This window comes from Leucopleurus acutus (assembly GCF_964270905.1).
Source record: "Leucopleurus acutus genome assembly, chromosome: 11".
Taxonomy (NCBI): domain Eukaryota; kingdom Metazoa; phylum Chordata; class Mammalia; order Artiodactyla; family Delphinidae; genus Leucopleurus; species Leucopleurus acutus.
In genome coordinates this window covers 48,351,852-48,375,584 of record NC_139152.1, presented here as the reverse complement: position 1 = coordinate 48,375,584, position 23,733 = coordinate 48,351,852, and positions in this window count along the sequence as shown.

Here is a 23,733-nt window from a genome sequence, read left to right as displayed (position 1 = left end):
TTTATTTTTGTTTTTAATTTCCATTACTCTAGGAGGTGAGTGTTTTTCTTATGTTTTCCTCTAAGAGTTTTATAGTGTCCGGTCTTACATTTAGGTCTCTAATCCCTTTAGAGTTTATTTTTGTCTGTGGTGTTAGGGAGTGTTCTAATTTCATTCTTTTACATGTAGCTGTCCAGTTTTCCCAGCACCACTTATTGAAGAGACAGTCTTTTCTCCATTATATGTCCTTGCCTCCTTTGTCATAGATTAGTTGACGATAGGTGTGTGGGTTTATCTCTGGGCTTTCTATCCAATTCCATTGATCTATATTTGTTTTGTTTTGTTTTGTTTTTGTGGTATGTGGGCCTCTCACTGTTGTGGCCTCTCCCGCTGTGGAGCACAGGCTCCAGACACGCAGGCCCAGCGGCCGTGGCTCACGGGCCCAGCCGCTCCGTGGCATGTGGGATCTTCCCGGACCGGGTCACGCACCCGTGTCCCCTGCATCGGCAGACGGACTCTCAACCACTGCACCACCAGGGAAGCCCTATATTTCTGTTTTTGTGCCAGTACCATATTGTCATGATTACTATAGCTTTGTAGTATAGTCTGAAGCCAGGGAGTCTGATTCCTCCAGCTCCATTTTTTTCCCTCAAGACTGCTTTTGCTATTTGGGGTCTTTTTTGTCTCCATACAAATTTTAAGATAATTTGTTCTAGTTCTGTAAAAAATGCCATTGGTAATTTCATAGGGATTGCATTGAATCTGTAGATTGCTTTGGGTAGTATAGTCATTTCCACAATATTGATTCTTCCAATCCAAGATCATGGCATATCTCTCCATCAGTTGGTATCAGCTTTAGTTTCTTTCATCAGTATCTTATAGTGTTCTGCATACAGGTCTTTTACCTCCTTAGGTAGGTTTATTCCTAGGTATTTTATTCTTTTTGTTGCAATGGTGAATAGGGGTGTTTCCTTAATTTCTCTTTCAGATTTTTCATCATTAGTGTATAGGAATGCAAGAGATTTCTGGCATTAATTTTGTATCCTACAACTTTACCAAATTCATTGATTAGCTCTAGTAGTTTTCTGTTGGCATCTTTAGGATTATCTATATATATAGTATCATGTCATCTGCAACGAGTGACAATTTTACTTCTTCTTTTCCAATTTGTATTCTTTTTATTTCTTTTTCTTCTCTGATTGCCATGGCTAGGATTTCCAAAATTATGTTGAATAATAGTGGTGAGAGTGGACATCCTTGTCTTGTTCCTGATTTTAGAGGAAATGCTTTCAGTTTTTCACCATTGAGAATGATGTCTGCTGTGGGTTTGTCATATATGGCCTTTATGATGTTGAGGTAGGTTTCCTCTGTGCCCACCTTCTGGAGAGTTGTTTTTTGTTGGTGTTGTTGCGGTACACGGGCTTCTCACTGTTGTGGCCTCTCCCAGTGCGGAGCACAGGCTCCGAACGTGCAGGCTCAGCGGCCATGGCTTACGGGCCTAGCCACCCCACAGCATGTGGGATCTTCCCAGACTGGGGCACAAACCCGCGTCCCCTGCATCGGCAGGCGGACTCTAAACCACTGCGCCACCAGAGAAGCCCTCTGGAGAGTTTTTATCATAAATGGGTGTTGAATTTTGTCAAAAGCTCTTTCTCCATCTATTGAGATGATCATATGGTTTCTATTCTTCAATTTGTTAATATGCTGTATCACATTGCTTGATTTGTGTATATTGAAGAATCCTTGCATCCCTGAGATAAATCCCACCTGATTATGGTGTATGATCCTTTTAATGTGTTGTTGGATTCTGTTTGCTAGTATTTTGTTGAGGATTTTTGCATCTATGTTCATCAGTGATATTGGTCTGTAATTTTCTTTTTTGTGGTATCTTTGTCTGGCTTTAGTGTCAGGGTGATGGTGGCCTTGTAGAACGAGTTTGGAAGTGTTCCTTCCTCTGCAATTTTTTGGAAGAGTTTGAGAAGGATAGGTGTTAACTCTTCTCTAAATGTTTTGGAATATTCAGTTTTTATTGTTATTTGTCTCTAGGTATTTTTTGATTTCTTCATGATCTCTTGGTTATTTAGTAACATATTGTTTAGCCTCCATGTGTTTGTGTTTTTTTACGTTTTTTTCCTTGTAATTGATTTCTAATCTCCTAGTGTTTTGGTCAGAAAAGATGCTTGATATGATTTCAATTTTCTTAAATTTACCAAGCCTTGATTTGTGACCCAAGATATGATCTATCCTGGAGAATATTCCGTGCGCACTTCAGAAGAAAGTGTAATCTGCTGTTTTTGGATGGAATGTGTATAAATATCAGTGAACTCTATCTGGTCTATTGTGTCATTTAAAGCTTGTGTTTCCTTATTAATTTTCTGTTTGGATGATCTGTCCATTGGTGTAAGTGAGGTGTTAACGTCCCCCACTATTATTGTGTTGCTGTTGATTTCCTATTTTATAGCTGTTAGCATTTGCCTTATGTATTGAGGTGCTCCTATGTTGGGCGCATATATATTTATAATTTTTATATCTTCTTCTTGGATTGATCCCTTGATCATTGTGTAGTGTGCTTCCTTGTCTCTTGTAACATTCTTTATTTTAAAGTCTATTTTATATGATATGAGTATTGCTACTCCAGCTTTCTTTTGATTTCCATTTGCATGGAATATCTTTTTCCATCCCTTCACTTTCATTCTGCATGTGTCCCTAGGTCTGATGTGGGTCTCTTGCAGACAGCATATATATGGGTCTTGTTTTTGTATCCACTCAGCGAGCCTGTGTCTTTTGGTTGGAGCATTTAATCCATTCACATTTAAGGTAATTGTCGATATGTATATTCCTATTACCATTTTCTTAATTGTTTTTGTAGGTCCTTTCCTTCTCTTGTGTTTCCCACTTAGAGGAGTTCCTTTAGCATTTGTTGTAGAGCTGGTTTCATGGTGCTGAATTCTCTTAGGTTTTACTTGTCTGTAAAGCTTTTGATTTCTCCATCAAATCTGAATGAGACCATTGCCTGTTAGAGTAATCTTGGTTGTAGTTTCTTCCCTTTCATCACTTTAAATATATCATGCCACTCCCTTCTGGCTTGTAGAGTTTCTGCTGAGAAATCAACTGTTAACCTTATGGGAGTTCCCTTGTATGTTATTTGTCCTTTTTCCCTTGTTGCTTTTAATAATTTTTCTTTGGCTTTAATCTTTGTCAATTTGATTACTATGTGTCAGCGTGTTTTTTCTCAGGTTTATCCTGCCTGGGACTCTCTGTACTTCCTGGACTTAGGTCGCTATTTGCTTTCCATGTTGGGGAAGTTTTCGACTCTAATGTCTTCCAATATTTTGTCAGGTCCTTTCTCTCTCTCTTCTCCTTCTGGAACCCCCTGTAATGCGTATGTTGGTGTGTTTAATGTTGTCCGAGAGGTCTCTTAGGCTGTCTTCATTTCTTTTCATTTCTTTTTTCTTTATTCTCTTCCATAGCGGTGAATTCCACCATTGTGTCTTCCAGGTCACTTATCTGTTCTTCTGCCTCAGTTATTCTGCTATTGATTCCTTCTAGTGTATTTTTCATTTCAGTTATTGTATTGTTCATCTCTTTGTCCTTTTTTTTTGTTTGTTTTGTTTGTTCTTTAATTCTTCTAGGTCTTTGTAAAACATTTCTTGCATCTTCTCGATCTTGCCTCCATTCTTTTTCCGAGGTCCTGGATCATCTTCACTATCATTATTCTGAATTCTTTTTCTGGACAGTTGCCTATCTCCACTTCATTTAATTGTTTTTCTGGGGTTTTATCTTGTTCCTTCATCTGATACATAGTCCTCTGCCTTTTCATTTTGTCTATCTTTCTGTGAATGTGGTTTTCATTCCACAGACTGCAGAATTGTAGTATTTTTTGCTTCTGCCGTCTGCCCTCTGGTAAATGAGGCTACCTGAGAGGCTTGTGCAAGCTTCCTGATGGGAGGGACTGGTGGTGGGTAGAGCTGGGTGTTGCTAGGTGGGCAGAGCTCAGTTAAACTTAATCCAATTGTCTGCTGATTGGTGGGGCTGCATTTCCTCCCTTTTGGGTTGTTTGGCCTGAGACAACCAAGCACTGGAGCCTACCCGGGCTCTTTGGTGTGGCTAATGGCGGACTCTGGGAGGGCTTACAGCAAGGAGTACTTCCCAGAACTTCTGCTGCCAGTGTCCTTTTCCCCGTGGTGAGCCACAGCCACCCCCCACCTCTGCAGCAGACCCTCCAACAGTGCAGGTAGGTCTAGTTCAGTGTCCTATGGGGTCACTCTTCTTTCCCCTGGATCCTGATGCACACACCACTTTGTGTGTGCCCTCCAAGAGTGGAGTCTGTTTCCCCGAGTCCAGTCAAAGTCCTGCAATCAAATCCTACTAGCCTTCAAAGTCTGATTCTCTAGGAATTCCTTCTCCCATTTCCAGACCCCCAGGTTGGGAAGCCTGACGTGGGGCTCACTACCTTCACTCCAGTGGATGGACTTCTGTGGTATAAGCGTTCTCCAGTTTGTGATTCACCCATCCAGCAGTTATAGGATTTGATTTTATTGTGATTGTGTCCCTCTTACTGTCTCATTGCAGCTTCTCCTTTGTCTTTGGATGTGGGGTATCTTTTTTGGTGTCTTCCTGTCAATGATTGTTCAGCAGTTAGTTGTGATTCTGGTGCTCTTGTAAGAGGGAGTGAGCACACGTCCTTCTACTCCACCGTCTTGAACCTAATGAGATATCTTGAGGAAAAGATTAACTAGGAAAACTGAGCTGAATAGAGAATGATTTTTCCACATCGTGATTCTGAACATGGCACCTTCCAGCTTAAAGCCTTCACTTATTTCCTAGGACAGGGGCAACAAACTTTTTTCTTAAAAGGTTCAGAAAATAAATGCTTTTGTGAACCATTTGTAGCCATAAATAATAATACCTAAACAAATAGGCATTGGTATGTTCCAATAAATCTTATATATATATATATATATATATATATATATATATATATATATATATATATATATATACACACACACACACACACACACTCTTTATATATAAAGAGTATGGCCTGAATTGCCTGAATTTGACTCACAAGCCATAGTTTTCTGACCCCTGACCTAGGAAAAGAGGCAGATTTGCACATCTTCACATACTTACTTCCAGCCTTTTCTCCTTTGTTCACACAACTTTCTCTGCCTGAGAGTTTCTTTCCTTGTGAGTAACTGTCAAATAACTACTGATGTCTCCAATCTAAATATATGGGTCTTTAATTTGGGGTTGCCTTTCTTCATCCTGTCCTTATCTACCCTGTAGTAGAATAAACTCCTTATATTTCATTCTTTCTTTCAGAAACATTTTGTCAGGGACCTACTATATGTTCTCCACGTTTAGGATACTCCAATGAACAAAATAGAGATACCTCCTGTTTGCAGCTTCCATTCTGGGGGAGGATTACAAACAATAAAACATTGTCATTCATTAAAATAAGTAAATAGATCATGTTGCATGTTAGATGGTGAACATTATTATGAGAAAATAAACAAATAGAGCATTATAGGGGAAATAGGGAATATGTGTAGAAAAGGGGCAGTTGCTGTATTAAACTGAGTTCTCAGCATAAGCCTCACTGAGAAGTGGGACTTGAGAAAATATTTGAAAAAGAGAGAAAGCGTAGCAGATATCCTTTTTTTTTTTCTGTAAAATGCAGTCCCCATATTTCTTTTATTTTTAATTTACTTCATTGAAGTATATTTGGTTTACAATGTTGTGTTAGTTTCTTCTGTACAGCAAAGTGATTCAGTTATACATATATATACATTCTTTTTCATATTATCTTCCATTATGATTTATCACAGGATATTGAATATAGTTCCCTGTGCTATACAGTAGGACTTTTTTGTTTATCCATTCTATATATAATAGTTTGCATCTGCTAATCCCAAGCTCCCAATCCTTCTCTCCCCGCCACCCGCCCTCCCCCTTGGCAACGACAGGTCTATACTCTAAGTCTGTGAGTCTGTTTCTGTTTCATTGATAAGTTCATTTGTGTCATATTTTAGATTCCACAGGTAAATAAAGCAGATATCTTTTTTATAGAGAGAGCTATAAGAGCAAACACCATAAGATAAGACTGGCCAGTGTGAATGGACACAGTAAGTAAGAAGGGGAGTAGGCAGAGATGAATGTAGAGAGAATAGGAGTTGGGACCAGATCGTGTGGGGCCTCATATACCATTACAAGGACCACAGCTTTTACTTTGAACAAAAGTGGGAGCCATCAATGAGCACGGGAGTGATACGACCTGACTTATGTTTTAGAGGGATTATTTTTGACTACTGTCCTGAGAAGGGATTGCAATGGGGCAAAGGCAAAAGGTGGATGTGGTGATGTTAGTGACAAGGCTCCTTCAATAATCCAGTCAAGGGATAATGTGTATCTGACCAAGGAGGCAGCAGTGGAGGTGTTGAGAAGCATCGAGATTCTGGATTTTAAAGTTCTTCCTTTGAACCCTCCTACACTGTTGAAAGAATGTGAATTGGAGCAGCCATTATGGAAAACAGTCTGGAAGTTCCTTAAAACACTAAAAATAGTGTTACCATATGATCCAGCAATCCCACTCCTGGGCATATATCCAGAAAAGAAGAAAACTCTAATTCTAAACGATACATGCACTCCAGTGTTCATAGCAGCACTATTCACAATAGCTAAGACATGGAAACAACCTAAATGTCCATCAACAGAGGAATGGATAAAGGAGATGTGGTACATATATATATAATGGAATATTACTCAGCCATAAAAAAGAGTGAAATAGTGACATTTGCAGCAACATGGATGGACCTAGAGAACATCATACTAAGTGAAGTAAGTCAGACAAAGACAAATATTACATGATATCACTTATATGTGGAATTTTAAAAATAATACAAATGAATCTATATACAAAACAGAAACAGACTCACAGACATAGAAAACAAACTTATGGTTACCAAAATGGAAAGGGAGGGGGGAGGGATAAATCAGTAGTATGGGATTAACAGATACAAACTACATAAAATAGATAAAAAACCAGGACCTACTGTATAACACAGGGAACAATATTCAGTATCTTGTAATAACCTGTAATGGGAAATAATCTGAAAAAAAAAAAATATATATATATATAAAACAGTCACTCTGCTGTACACCTGAAGCTAACACAATATTGTAAATCAACTATGTCAATAAAAAAGATAAAAGTCAAAAAATAAAATAAAATTCTCCTTTTGCATATATTTGCATCAAAATGCCTTTAAAAGTATTTCTAATTATTTATATAAATTTCTATGTCACCCATATCAGACCATTAGGAAAGTAACATCCCTATTTGTATTTCTAAAACTTAATTCATTATTTATTAAATAATCCAGTAAATATTTAATAAATATCAGATGAATGAATAAAGGAATGAATGAGTCAGCCAATCAAGCAATGAATTTGAAAAATAAGCATTTTTCAAAGAAAATTAAAAGATATATTTAAATAACAGGGATATAAAACAAAAGTACAGTGATGAATTGTCACCAGAAATAAATTAATTATAATGTGGCTAATTAGCACACAATGTAAAAATGTGATTTTTGTTTGTTACTGTTGCTTTTTCTTCATTTTTGTGACCTTCTCTATGACCCTAAGTCTCTCCCTTTTCTCTCTTAATTCATCACTTTAGTTCATTCCAACTATCTGTCTTACTCATTCCTATGTTCCAGCATTTTTTCCTCATTCTCTCATCAGTTTCAGAATTAATGGAAGTTGCCCCTTGGGAATTCCCTGGCAGTCCAGTGGTTAGGATTCTGTGCTTCCACTGCATGGGGCCTGGGTTAGATCCCTGGTTTGGGAACTAAGATCCCAAAAGCTGAGAGGGGGCCAAAAAAAAAAAAAAAAAAAGGAAATTGCCCCTAGTCATGACTCAGACTACTGTGTGTGAACTCTACTGATTAAACCGTACCATGTCCTTAAACCACAGAATGCTCTTGATGTCTGTTAGGGAAAAAAATCATCTTTTTCCTCTTCAATATACCTACTCATTAAAAAGAAAAAGATGTCTCTAAAGAAAACATAAGAAATCTCCCCTGTACGTTTCCAATATGTATTATATCATGAGCCCCATGGTTTACATTTGGTAAACTGTGATGCAAAAATCATTTCTATCAAATATTTTTGGAGATGCTAAATATCTCCTTCAACCCACCCTCCAAAAAGTGTCCATCTATAGGAAAACCAAGTAGGATCTAAAAATACTTTTTTCAGAAGATTATCTAAAACAGAGGTCCCCAACAACCCCTGTGGCCGTGGACCGGTAGTGGCCACGGCCTGGTAGGAATTGGGCCGCACAGCAGGAGGTGAGCGGCTGGTGAGGGAAGCTTCGTCTGCCGCTCCACATCACTCCCCGTCGCTCGCATTATCACTGAACCATCCCCCCAACCCGTGGAAAAATTGTCTTCCACAAAACCTGTCCCTGGTGCCAGAAAGGTTGGGGACCGCTGATCTAAAATCATAAATTTCTTAATAACTACAGAATTGCCGAGTGTGAGTCACTGTAGGGCCTGTTCATTTCAGGATCTTTGCTGCTTCAGGTTCTGCCCTCAACTTATTAATGCATTTGTGAGGTCAAGTATGGAACATTTACAGTGTGGGTTGTTTTCATAGAACTATTGCATTTATTTCAAAAGTGTTTAATACTTTTTTCTCCATTATAAAAAGACAGTCCCAAAATAAATTGGATTACCTGGATAAAAGAAAAGCAATTGAATTGTAGTTACTTTTAAAGGGCATTTGAAAAAACACTATACATCATTCTTCTGTATAGAGATGAACAGGTTTCTATAAAGGCTGATTAGCCCATCTAAGGATTTACATCATTGGATTGAGGTGCAAACTGTTCATTTTGCTGCATTTCAGCAGAGTATGTGTAAAACTGGATGTCCTTTCTCTTTGCAAACCATGGATTCCCAAAAGGGAGTGTGCCTCTGTAGCAGGATCTGAATTGAAAGAAACAGGAAATCTAGAGCTATAATGGTTCTGCTACAACATTCTCTAGCTTCTTTTATAAACTGTTCAGTTTTAGATTTCTAACCACAGTAAACACATTTACTGCAGCCAGGATCTAGGTGGTTGTTGTAGGAAGGTAGTTCTCTGGGGTATTTGCATAAATTCCCTTCTACGAAGAACATGGAGAAAACCTAGGTGAAAATATTTTCTTGAGTGTATTGCTGGTTCCTAGTTTGAAACAAAAGAGAAAATCACCCTCATTTGTCATCCAGTTTCTTTGATGCAAAGTCATTTTATTTATTGATTTTTTAACTCACAACGTGACCCAGCAGAGGATCTTAAGACAAAGAATCAAAGATCTTAGTTCAGGCTTTAGCTCTGCTATAATCAAGTTTTGTTGCTTTAGATAAAGTCCCTTTACCTCTGCATTCCAGTTTCCTCGTTTATGAGGCTGTAATCAACACTAACCTTGTCTGCTTCTGAGAAGTAATATGTTAACCAAATAAATATTTGTGTGAAATGTCTTTGAGAAAAATACAGGAAACTAAAATAACCCACTTCCCAAACTTGGAATAACTATATTCACATGTATTTTGTCTTTCAACCGATGCCTTGAGCACCCACATACTTTGTTTATCAGGGAGAAATGCTTTTGACTGTATTAATATCCAAATAGAAGCTATTTAAATCAGAGGGGCATTTATTGTTCAGTTAATATGAAGTCTGGAGGTTCAGTGGGTTCAGTAAAGGTCACCAGCTTTCTTTTCATTGTGAATTATTCTTAGGGTGTAAGCTTTTTCATCCACATGCCTGTTATCACCTCCTCTTTTCCAGTAATAAATGCCTGGCTAAGGTACAGATATCATCATGTACATGTGTAAGGCTGGGAAGCATGGGCTAGGGGAAGAGATACAGCTCTCTTGTTCCTAAACTATTCATCTAGAAATTTTCTTTTCCAGAAACTCCCCCTATCAGATATCCCCTGACACATCAACTTCCAGATCTACCTTATATTGCCACCTCTGCAGTGAAAGAGACCTATCTTTACAGCATATAAGATGGGAAGCCTGCAAAGGATAAATGGGTGAGAAATGCCTTCGGGATAACCAACCAATAACATCTGCTGCACCTTAACTGAAAGTTCAATACATCTTCTTGAGAACATAACCCCACAGCCTACGGTTGCTGCTGTACATTCACACTCTTATGTGATTCTATTTTTTGTTTAAGCAGCTATAACAAGGTGAACTTAGTGGTCCAGGTCCCTGCCCAAGTTTCATTTGGGGCATGAAGGTTATGAGTTGATTTTTAGCTGTGACCCCCAGTCTTATTGTTCCCCCCAAAGTAAACACCATTCTATGGAGATGAAAGCATCAGTCCCACCCTGTTAGGTAACGAATTCTTGTCAATAAAATCTTTGACCCTCTTTTTCAGATGAGGTCACTAGTCTGGTCTCTACTATTTCTTTGGAATGATTTTATTGTTAGAGCCTCATTGGCTTGCATTCGCTAAACCAGTCAGAAAGCAAAAGGTGGCATTATAAGATTATCTCCTGTATCCATTTGTCCATAAATATAAACTTAAAGATGTCTCCCTATTTATTCTTCTCTGAAGAAATATAATCTTAATCAAGGTGAATTTGTTTCTCTGCTCTCAAGGCAAAGCAGGTGGTAATAATTCTCTCTCTATCACACACTCCCTCAAAATGAAGTCATTCCTGTTTCATCCAGGTATCCTATTACTCATTATATTCTTATTAAACCACTGTCTTTTTGCATTATTGACACAACTTTTTGCATTATTGACACAACTTAGAGTAAAGGAACTCACTTCTGATCAGTCATTGAAAGCAAAGGGGCTCCTTCCTCTTCTCATTTTGCCCTTCAGAGTCCGATAAGAGCCAGAATGACTCTATCCATAAGCACCTGGCTGTGGAATTGTTCGCTGTCTCAGAAGGAGTTCTAAAAGTAGCGTTGAGGAAGCTGGTATGGGAACCACAAGGAATAGTAATTAGATTCTGCAACCCACATAGAAGCCTCTGGTGTACTTGATTAACCTTGAGAGGCTCTAGGAAATGTTTCTAGAATAATAAAACAAAAGCATATTGGCCAGGCTCAACCTTGCATACTGAATCCAAGGATCACATTCCTAAGCCAGTTAGGAAACATCTGAGGAAAAAAATTAGGAGAGCTGTTTTCCATTTTTTTACAAAAACAACTCATTACTTTCCTCATAGAGGAGTTGGACTAAAATTCGCAAGGGATAGTGGGAAGCAGGGTCTCTACATGTGTCAAGGGGGACCCCCCCCCACCAGTACTGTTATTTATTTATGGCTGTGTTGGGTCTTCGTTGCTGCTCGCGGGCTTTCTCTAGTTGGCAGCGAGCGGGAGCTACTCTGTTGTGGTGCGCAGGCTTCCCATTGTGGTGGCTTCTCTTGTTGCGGAGCACGGGCTCTAGGTGCGCAGGCTCAGTAGTTGTGGCTCGCAGGCTCTAGGTGCGCAGGCTCAGTAGTTGTGGCGCATGGGCTTATTTGCTCTGCGGCATGTGGGATCTTGCCAGACAAGGGCTCGAACCCTTTTCAGGTAGGCAGAGGTAAGAACCATTGGCAGGTAGGTTCTTAACCACTGCACCAGCAGGGAAGTCCCACCAGTCCCATTTTAAGAAGAGTATAACCAGACCTTGATTCTATTCTGTTGATGCAGAAAGCCCTTTGCCTTCTTCCTGACGTCATTCTCCCCAATCTAACTCAGTGGTGGCAAGGGCAAGTCTACTTCCCTGACTCTTCTACCCTTAACACTATTTCTTCCTCATAGCAGGAGTTCAATAAATAATAGCTTAATAAAATATGAATTTATAATATTTTAAAATGTAATATTTTATAATATAGAAATATTCTGTTGGGTAAATACATGAGTGAGAGTGGCAGTTTGACCATGCAATGGGATATGTGGGGTGGGGCACACTGGGGAAGCAAAGAGGCCTCAAATTCCAAATACAGCTCACGCGGAAGAAATTTAGCTTCCAATCCTATAAGGAAGCAGGATGCCAAAGAAAGGTGACCTACCTTAAAGGCACAGATAGCCTGACAGTAAAAGGTGAAGGAAGATGACAGGTGCTTCCAATGACATTAGAGTTGAAAGAGTTTCCTGAGGCATAGAGAGTCTGTGTCTAAAATAAATGAGATGCTTGATGGGTTTGGTATTCATTGGAAACCTCTGGGAAAACATTTCACGTAGTTTGCTTTCCAAACCTTTTTCTTGCTAAAGAGTGGAGATGCGTCACCTAAAACCCAAGCAACTTGCTTCCCTTGGCAGCAAAGTCAGTCTCTATTCATAGAATGGGCACGTTCCTGAGCCTTAGCAATTTATGTTTCTTTTATTCTCAGAACACGTATCAGCCCAGCAAGTCTCAGTGCATGTGCTTGACATATTTCAGTGTTATATTGCAAAATAAAACACTCTTTCTCTTCATGTGCACTGAGTTTTCAGATGGGAGTTCTTACATTGCAAACCCATTGGTCAAGTATAGCTCCTGTGCTCATAGACCCTCGTCTCCTTTTATGTGCTACACATTTAACAACAATGACACACGCATTCCCCTCGTAGTAGTAATAAGCTCCTGCTAAAGAATTCACATACTAAGAGCTAACATAGAGTTTTGAATATCTTTTGTAATTATGTATTGGGTTGGCCAAAAATTTCTTTCAGGTTTTTCCATAATACATTTCCTAGGGTAATCTGTGGGAAATTCCAGATGGATTATCGCCAGTTTCCTTAATAAAACTATTACTCCTCATGTCATCTGTACCTGGCCAAAATAAAAATATTTCAAATGAAAACATCCTTACTAAGGATATGGTGAAATATGTCACTGCAAACTCATGTCACATTTTTTTCAAATGAAATAACAGAAAAAGAAATAAACCAAAAATTTAATCTAGCTCCATATATATATATATATTTTTTTTTTTCCTTTTAAAGATGAAATTTAAAAATGATTGCCTAGGGACTGCCCTGGCGGTCCAGTGGTTAAGACTTCACCTTCCATTGCAGGGGGTGAGGGATCCATCCCTGGATGGGAAGCTAAGATCCCACATGCCTCGCGGCCAAAGAACCAAAACATAAAACAGGAGCAGTATTGTAACAAATTCAGTAAAGACTTAAAAAATGATCCACATCAAAAAAAGCTTTAAAAAAAGAAAACAACAAACCATTGCCTACTTTAGGCACATTTTGGAAGATTTCTCTCAATTGTATCAGGTTAATTCCTACATATTGTTTTAGATGAGACATATTATTTTTCCTACATTTTTTTTAAGATTTCTGTTTAGATTAATTGTTAAAATATTGTAACACCCTGATAGTCTAAAAATATTAAGATATAATCACTGTTTTTTTAAAAATTTTTGTAGACACAAAGACTTTTCCCTTACCTGAGCTTCAGTTTCTTCAAGGGTTCATGAGCTATTTTAAATAGAGGATACTTAAGATCTTTCCCTATTCTAAGAATCAATGACTAATTTACATTACAAGGAAAGAAAGATATGAGATTTTTCTGTGAAACTTCATTGTTCTTATTTCTCAGCATCACCTTTACTAACTGTGACAGTTTTCAAAGATACGCACTCTTGTGAACTACACTCTCCTGTGAACTTCTTTTAATCAGTAGAATGTGGTAGGGGTGATAATGTGTGACTGCCAATGCTAAGTCATAAGAAACAAAGGCTACGATCTGGATACACTAGAACACTTGCTCTGGGGAAGCCAGCAGCCAGGTAAATAATTCAACTACAGTGATGTCACAATGCTCTGAGGAGGCCCTAGCTTGTCATGTTGAAAAGCTACACGGAAAGCAAAAGATATCCAGTCAGTTCCCACGTTGCCTAAGGACCAGCCTTGTGAGTGAAGGAGCCATCATGGATATTCACCTCATTGGACCTTCAAGATGTTTCTTGTTGCAGTTGCAATCTTTCTGCAACTCTATGAGAGATCTGAGCCCAGTCAACCCACTGTAAGAGATAAATTATAAGCAACAAAAATCTGGTGGGCGGTTTTGTTACACAGCAATAGATAAAAAAGTACCAACTACATTTTTAATCTATGGTCTCCATTAAAGTCCTCATTTATCACATTGATACAATTTTCCTCTCATATATTGATCTTTTTCCTTCTATTTTTTTTCTATAATGATAAGCCTCACATTTTGAAAGGCACATTAAAAAGGTAGCCTGTTGGATAGTAAATATCCTGTACAATGGTATCAAAAAACCTGGTTTCTAATCCCCATTTTACAAAGTATTTGACTTTTCCTATGACTTTAAGCAAGTCATTACCTACTTTTTCTGCATCTCACTGTATACAGTTTATGTAATTAAAACAATTTATTTCATTGAAGTAGTTAATAATGCCAAGAAACAACAACAAAACTGGGAATGGAAAAACTGTAAATTCTACTATGGAAGACAGTTTTCCATAACAGAAAATTCTAAGTCCTCTGCTCCCTCCCAGAATTTTTTATGATCTAGTTGATACTCATACGGCTCATATTTATATCAGTCATCTCCTCGTTTTAAAAAAATGGTGAGAAAAAAAATGACCTTATGTTTATCTCAAATGTTAATGTCACATTTAATTACATAGATAAGAAGTTGTATCTGATTCTGTGCTTAATATTAAAAATTCTTATCTAAGTAATGGTACTAGAAAAAATAACATGTTTTTCTAGTTACTGTATTGTGCACATTTAATTAAGACCAACTTTTCAAAGTCCTGTCTTGCTCACCCCACAGCCTTTGGGAAACAGAGTAAAGATCTGAAATGTGTGAAGGATGGTCAGTTCAATGTTTAGAAAGAAGGGAGAATTGCAGTGTTTGCAAAGAAATAAGCAAAAATAGCACCCAGAAGATGGACAGAGTAGGTTGCTGGAGCTAAAGAAAATGCCTGGAGTTTCCCTCTGGGTCTGGTTGCCTAGATTTTAAGGCTTCCCTTACTGGGTCATCAGTTTCTTGAAGAAATAATAAAAGCATCTAGACCACAAAATATAAACTGTTTTGTTATGATAATGCAGGTGTGAGTTTGAATTTTGAGTAACATGATTGATTCAATTGGATGAAGTGATGGTGAAGTGGACCAGCTGATCCCATTTGTGATGGTTTATAAAATCCAGAAGCATGACCTCCTGACCTCACAGAAAGAGAAGGGATGAGCTTCATTATAGGCATAGACCATCTTAGCAACACAGGATCTCCAAAAATGCTAAAACCACTGCTAAAAACAATGGTTTCTCAACTCAGACGAGACAAGTACCTTACTACCAACTTCAGAGACAAATCCTATCCCTTTTCCTCTCCATTAGCATGCCCAGCCTGCCATAGGGAAGGTTTTAGTAGTGCCCTTCCTGCCCCCTGCTCTGGGATGAGCAGTGTATGGCTACAGCAATATGCATGCATGTGTGCTCAACCTGAAAGAGTGTGGTCCTTGTCACCATTCACCATAACAATAAAATAACCTAAAACATTTCTTACTGGGTAGCTACATAACTTCCCTACCGTCCTCAGAATATGAGAACTCAAGGAACTTCTCCCTCCGGGTGGAATCCATCCCTGTACTGAGCTTCCATATGACACTCATCAGGCTCCATATAGTGGATGAAATCCACGTCTCTCCACATTGTCCCATCCTAGTCAGGAACCACTGGGCACCACTGCACTTTAAGAACAAGTTACAGAACATAGGTTAAACAGCTAAATTGTCATTGGAAAGAGAAATGTATGTGGAAGAAAAGATTTATTACCCAATTCACATAAATATTGAATTGATTTTTGACAGGTGGAAAAAAATGAAGTGAATGGTTTTTAGTAATCGAAACTAGAATATAAAAATGCATACAGCAGTTTTTCCCATGATTTTTTTGGGAGGAAGGAGGGAAGGGTTTTACTGAACTATATGTCTGGTGATACATATATTTAAATCTATTTGCTAGTATTTCTATTTTTAACCTCTCAATGTAGGTTAAAGCTGTATATTTTCTCACTCTTTAATGGCTATTAAATGAGTCTGTTCTCAAACACCAAGGATAATAATTTTGGAGTACAAGACAAAAGTGTTCCTGTCAGTTGCTCTCTGAATATTAACGGACTAAGTTTATTGCTAGATTACATGATTAAAACAACAGATTTTAATAACCATCAAAAGCATAAAAGTTATGCTCATATGTCTGCTGGTGTAAATTTATATTTGTTCAACACAGAGAGTGTTTCTATATTTACAGCTAGGTAGAGGAAAAAAATCAAAAACTTCCTTCCAAACTAGCATTGCTTGTTTGCAAAAGTACCTGAAGTCAAAATAGAAGACACAGATTTTATATCTTACAACTAAGATACTTCATAATATTTGCGTAGAATGGTGTTCCCCAAACTGTCCTTGGGTACTCATACTTTTACTTGAAAAAAATAAAAAGTACTAATCACACAGTTGCTTGAAGGATTTGAGAAACACCAGATTTTTATAGGCTCTCACGGCCTTTAAAATACTAATGTGAATTGGGAATCTCCAAAAGAGGCATGTAATATACAGAGTTTGCTAAATATATTTGACCACAAAACCTTTGGGTACGTGTGAGTGTGTTTGTGTATTGAACATTTGTTAACAGATAAAAGAAGTAGTTTTCTGACTTCACAGCTTGGAGGAAAATGCTGGTGTATAATATGATTTATGGAACCACAATTCATTTCACATGCAGACACAAACACAGGTACATACACAAAACTCCCTTAATATCAGAGTAACTACATATATAAAAGCAGTAGTTCTTGAATTAAATAATTCATAAAAATTATTGGAATATCTATTTTTAAAATTGTAATTTTAGAGGCCCTTATAAATAGACATTCTGATTCAGTCTTTGGAGGGGTTCAGAAACCTCTATTTTCAATAAGTACTCTAGGTAATTTTAATACAGAGCCCCATGTGTCTTACTTAGAGAAACACCGATCAAACTTTATATTTCTAATAAGTTTATTTTTTTTGTATGTGTATCTGTATATCACAGCCCCATAATATAAAGTGAATAAAGATGAAGTGTACAAATGTACATTTTAACAAAATGTATTGTTAAATTTAGGCAAAGGAAGCATTCTTCTCATTTATTTTCCCATCTCTCTCTACAACTGTTGAGGAATAGTAGAGCTCTTATTGGCTGGTATGTTTTATAGGTCGTTATTCCTGAGTAAATATTGAGTGCATCTAGGCTTGGTCTTTTAATGCATCCTAGGACACCTCTGCCAAAAAGGAGCAGCCCCAGGCAGTCATCAAAAAATCTCTTCTTGGCCCATTTATCACAAATCCTCACCTCTGGAATTGGGTGGTGAGGAAGAGAAGAGAGAGAGAAAAGTAAAGGATTAGCCATTTGTGAACCATTGATCCCTCCTCAGCTTGATGTCCCTCTTTTTCCCTCCCCCACTGAGGGAAAAAGTATTGAGTATCAGGGATGCTCAATCAGCATTAGAGAAATTTCCATCATGGTTGTAGAATTCAACTAACCCCCCACCCCACCCCACCCCAGTGTGTTCACTACACTAGGGGATTAGAGTTTATCAGTGAACAGCAATAGAGGAAGGATGGTCCTCATCATTTGGGGAATGGTTCATCTTTCTGAATAGAAGGGAAAGAAAATATAAATGAATTAGCCACATATCCAAAGGCTACATATAACCAAAGACATATGCACCTTGGATGGGGGAGCCAGTTTTGTCCAGAAATTGTAGAGGGACATCAGGAGGTTGAGCTATCATTGAATATTTAAAATAAACAATGAACTATTGTTCAGAGATCATTTAGTGCACTGGGAGTTGTAGAAGGCAAACTAAAGAGAATACAGGCAATTTTTTTTTATTTGAAGTATAACCGACATACAACATTACATTAGTTTTGGGTGTACAACATAATGATTCAATATTTGAATATATTGTGAAATGGTCATCACAGTAAGTTTAATTAACATCTGTCACCATACATAGTTACAAAACTTTTTTTCTTGTGATGAAAACTTTTAAGATTTCCTCTCTTGGCAACTTCAGATATACAATACAGTATTATTAACTACAGTCGCCGTGCTGTTCATTACATCCCCAGGAGTTATTTGTTTTACAAGTGAAAGTTTGTACCTTTTGACCCCCTTCACCCGTTTCATCCTTTGCTTGTGGCAACCACAAATCTGTTCTCCATATCTATGAGCATGGTGCTTTTTGTTTGTTTGAGTAAGATCATATGGTGTTTGTCTTTCTCTGTCTGACTTATTGCACTTAGCATGATGCCCTCCCAGTTCATCCGTGCTGTCACAAATTCAAAGTTTCATTCTGTGTTATGGCTAAGTAATATTCCATTGTGTGTATATATATATATATATATATATATATATTACATTTCTTTGTCCATTCATCCATTGATGGACACTTAGGTTGTTTCCATGTCTTGGCTGTTGTAAATAATGCTGCAGTGAACATAATGGTGCATATATCTTTTCAAACTAGTGTTTTCTTTTTCTTCGAATAAATACCCAGAAGTTGGATTGCTGGATCATATGACAGTTCCATTTTTAATTTTTAAAGGAATCTCCATACTGTTTTCCATAGTGGTTGGACCACTGTGGAAGTTTTTTAATATTTGTAATTATTTGATTTTATGCTAAAAGTCAATGCAAGGTTTCTGGAACAGGGATCAAAGTTATTATAACTTACAGCAATAACTATGCCAGTTTCCCACATCCTGTGCTCCGCAGGTGAAACTCTGAGAGCCAGAGTCACACCTGCACAGATAGGGTCTGTTCTGCAGGGCAGAACTCCTAAAATGAAATCTGGGCGTTTATATAGTTCACAAGTTGCCCTCTGTCTTTGTGAGAGAGGGAGTAAATCTTCTCATTCTCTAGCCTTCCATTGGAATGTAAATAACTGGCTGCCAGGCTCCAGGTTTCATTTCCCTTTGAAACATAAACACATAGGGAGAGAACTCTAACTTCCTCCAGAGATTTCTAGCTTTTCAACCACCCTTTAACTTACAAGCCTCGTCCTTTAACCCAGGCTCTAACGACGTTTGATCAGAAAGTCCTAACTATGTATAAACATTAAAACATTCACTTCCTGATGATGACTGTGTCTGTTGGAAATGGCTAACCACTCATTTGACAATCTGAAATCCACAACTTTCGTTTTACCAGCATCGTTCTCGCTGGAATCGAGCCAGTGGTCACCTTTCTGTCTTTATTTACTCAATTTTAGAGTTGTTCTCCCAGGTACCCCAAGCTCAACAAGCCCAGTTCCTAAAGTCATAATTTACTTTCCAAAATCTGCTCCTTGTTCATCATCCTTTACTTCAGTAAATAGCATCACAATCCACCCAGGTGCTCAGGCCAAAAAACTGGATGTTACATTGACACCAGCATCTTCCTTACCACCAATAAAACACCAACTCTGTCAACTACAGCCATGCCTCTACATCTCCATTCAAACCACCTACATTTTTTGAGTGTCTAACTGCAAAAGCATCCCAACTAATCCATTGCTTTTATCCTGAATCCATTCTGCAACTCAAGTAATATTTACAGAGCAATTTTTATATGTCACTTACCTAAAACCCTTTATGGCATCCCACTGCCTTGAGGAAGTTAACTCATTGTCAGATTGCACTAGCACAGCCCCTTGAGATCTAGATAAAAATGAGATACTCAGCATTTCATCATCCTTCTTGACTTTTTATTTCGTCTCTTCCTCTGTTGACCTCGGTCTGTGCCACATTAATCATAGTATAAAACTCAGCCTCTTCTTCAGATTTTGAAACTAAACATTATTCACAGGAACCACTGAGAAGCGATATAGTACAATAATTAAGAGCAGAAGTTCTAGAAGTAAACTTTCTGAATTTAAATTTACCTCTTTACTTTCCATGTGTATGGCCTTGGACAAATTTATTACTCTTTCTGTGCCAGAGCTTCCTTATATGTAAATGAAGATAACAATACATGTAAGTTTGCTGTGATGAATAAATTAATTAGTACATGCAAAGTATTTAGAATTGATTTTGACACATAGTAAATATTCAGTAAATGTCAGCTATTTTGTTTATTGCCATAGCTTACAAACAGACATGTTTTGCTTAGTATGTGCTGTTTAAAAAAAAAGATATAGATGGATAGATATAGATAGATACATTTTGCCCTGAGGTAGCCATAGTCCCCAATGCATCTAATTATTTTATTTCTGTCTCAGCCAGCCTTATTCATATATATTACTTCCCTGGTTCCTGGTTTTCATCTTCCAATATTGGATGTTACTTGAGATTTTTTGGAAAGGCTGAGGAAGGGTTTACATCAGAGCAATGCAGACAAATTTTAATGGAAGAGCAAGCTACAGAGCTCCTAGAATTTCACCTTATCCCACACTCTTATCATCTCGTTGGTTCCTCTCTTTATCTCCCCCTCCAGCATCTCATTTTCTTCCTATACTAATCTAGAAAGTCCCAATTATTCTTCTGTTATGCAGAGAAACATCCCATCAACAATCCTGCTCATTTTAGAGGATCCTTTTCTTGTGGCCATTCCTCTCCAGGTGGTGAGGAATCTACAGGGCCACTGGACCTTGCCCACTTGGAGCCAGCAGTCTTCCTTCAGATGGCGCTCTGGGTACTCAGGGCTTAGGAATATCCTGCCCAAAGTTCCCAAGCTCATTTCAGGGCTTGGGTAGGCTTTTTTCCCCCAGGCTAAGTCACATGAATATCTAAACTTGGAATGTCTGCATGCTTTCATACAGGATTCCTCCTAGTATGGGTAGGAAAAATGGGGGAATAGTTTGAGAATTGAAAGTAAGGCCGAGATATTGGCTCTCTCTGTGCCATCAGATTCCAGTAGAGAATTCCCAGAAGTCCAAGAATTCTAACTTCAAACCTGTTTCTCCAACTTATTGTGAAGATATATTTCTCAAGGTAGCATGATAGAACATATTTTTTACCAGTTTGTTAGCTTGATTTATAATTTTTAAATATCTAGACATACGGTATGTAAGTGTCCATTTGATCTCTTGATGTGGATGGAGCCTGCAAATGTTAAGCTCTGGCCTGTACCCCACCTCTTTTAAACCTTGGCCCCAACCAACACAGAGGTCCCTGGGGTAGTGGGGAGACCTGCCTTCTACTCCAAGAACTTTTCAAAGTTTTGTTTTGTGTTTTTATTTCAAACAAGGACTTTTTTAATACATAAACTTATTTATTGGCTGCATTGGGTCTTCGTTGCTGTGCGCGGGCTTTCTTTGGTTGCGGCGAGCGGGGGCTACTCGTCGTTGTGGTGTGCAGGCTTCTCATTGCGGTGGCTTCTCCTGTTGCGGAGCACGGGCTCTAGGCATGCAGGCTTCAATAGTTGCGGCACGTGGGCTCAGCAGTTGTGGCTCTCGGGCTCTAGAGCGCAGGCTCAATAGTTGTGGCGCACAGGCTTGCTTGCTCCGCGGCGTGTGGGATCTTCCTGGACCAGGGCTCAAACCAGTGTCCCCTGCATTGGCAGGCAGGTTCTTAACCACTGCTCCACCAGTGAAGTCCAAAACAAGGACAATTTTATGCCTACTAGAATTCTTTTCTTTTTAATTGAAGTGTACTTGACTTACAATGTTGTTTTAATTTCTGCTGTACAGCAAAGTGATTCAGTTACATATATATATATATATATATATATTCTTTTCCATTGTGGTTTATTACAGGATATTGAATATAGTTCCCTGTGCTATACAGTAGGACCTTGTTGTTTATCTGCTCTATATATAATAGTTTGCATCAGCTAACCCCAAACTCCCAATCCAACCTTCCCCCCGCTGCCTGCTCCCCCTTGGCAAACACAAGTCTGTTCTCTATGTCTGTTAAAATTTCTGATGTTAACTTTTAGGTAATAAACTATTTTCAGATCATTTTTACACATTGAAGACCCAAATCTGAAACACAGGCTGTAGAGGTCTGTGTACTTTGTTATCTATCAATACATAACTTACGATCCTAGTTTCACACCACTTGCCTGCTGGTTCTCACTATCCTGGCCATGCTGAGCATTGTTCAACTTAAACACAGCATGCTCTTACCTGCCTCGGGGCCTTCGGGCTGTTATTTCTATTTAAATTACTCTTCCCCTCCTTTTACTTATCCTACTTAAACCCACTCATACTTATGGGCTTTGCTTAAATGTACTTTTCTCAGGAAAATCTTCTGAGATTAGGTTAAGGTTTGTTCTTGTTTCCTTCTCCCTTGCTCCCTTACAGTCTCATTCAACTTAATCCCACAATTAACTACTGTCTGCTTATTTCTCTACTAGAGTGAATCCATGCCTGTTTGTATATCAGGTTATTTCCAATTTCTAGAGCATTTCCTTCCACATAAGAAGCCTTCAGTAAATATGTGTTGACAGACTTGCTAGCAACTCAATGTTTTGCAAGTTTATATAATAATAAATATATCCCTATAGCCTAGTAATTGTGAAAGGCTGATGTGCAGAACCCTTTATCATGAATTATACATTCCAACTGTGAAATTTCTTCCTAAGTAATTCCATTCAGGTAACAAGAATAATTATTTGAGGATTTTAAACTCATGAAGCCCTGCAGAGAGTTTGTTTCACAATATTATCTTCACTTAAAAACAATTTTGGCTTTCTCTTCCTGAAATGTTTCAGCACCATGTGCAAGTGAATTGTAAAAAAAAAAAAATCTTCAATTCAGAAACACACTGTGGGGCTGTAGACCATATTTGCCCTCTTTATAGTATTCTTTCACTTGATTTATTGTAGTTCAACCGAATCCTTATAGCTTATCAATTTTGTGATCCAGTTCACGTAATTTTTATAAAATAAAATCATGTCATTGGTTAAACTCATTGTCATCGATAGCTCAGGAATGCTTGCCCCACCTTTGGGGAATAAATCCTGAGGATGGATGCATTTTTCAGGGCCTGACTTTCTTTGAAAAGCACTAACATCATGGTTTTTCCATTTTTGTCATTAAAGAAAGGAAAGGACATAACTATATGTTGACTGTATATGTTAACTGTGTGTTAACTATGTGTACGTGCGTATGTTAACATGCTTTACTACCTGCAGCCCAGGGAGTTACAAAGTATTCTGAGAAGCTCTCTGAGGTAGAAAGAGAAAGCAGACTATACATATAGTCCACGTATAAATATGGTCTTGGTTTAGGCTGCTGCAACAGAATACCAAAGACTGGCTAATTTAAACAACATCTGGGGCTTTAACAGCTGACTCAGCAATATGGACAGACCCCATGCTAGTGATGATAATACCACGTGGTCTATGCCCATTTGTCCTCACAAACTAGTGGCTGATACAGATGCAGAGGCGGTTTACAAGGGGGGTACGTGATTTGTTGGAGATATGAGAATGGTGTTCCTGAGATGCAATTGAATGGAGTAGCATCTAATTTGGGGAGAAGAAAGCAAGGTTTAACAAAGAAAGGGGAAATGTATCTGGAGAATGGTGAGAAGTGGAGTGGCTGCCATAATGAATACACAGGCACATGGCACTGGGGTGGATGGAGTAACTGGAACCTGAGAGGTAGGCGGTGTCCAGCTGGGAAGAGCATGCTCCTCGCCCAGGCTTTCTCCCATTCCCGAATGCATGCACGCATGAACGCATGCACACATACACACACACACACACGTGGTACCTTACCTGTTTAATCTCCTTAAATACACCCCTGTTCCTTTTTTC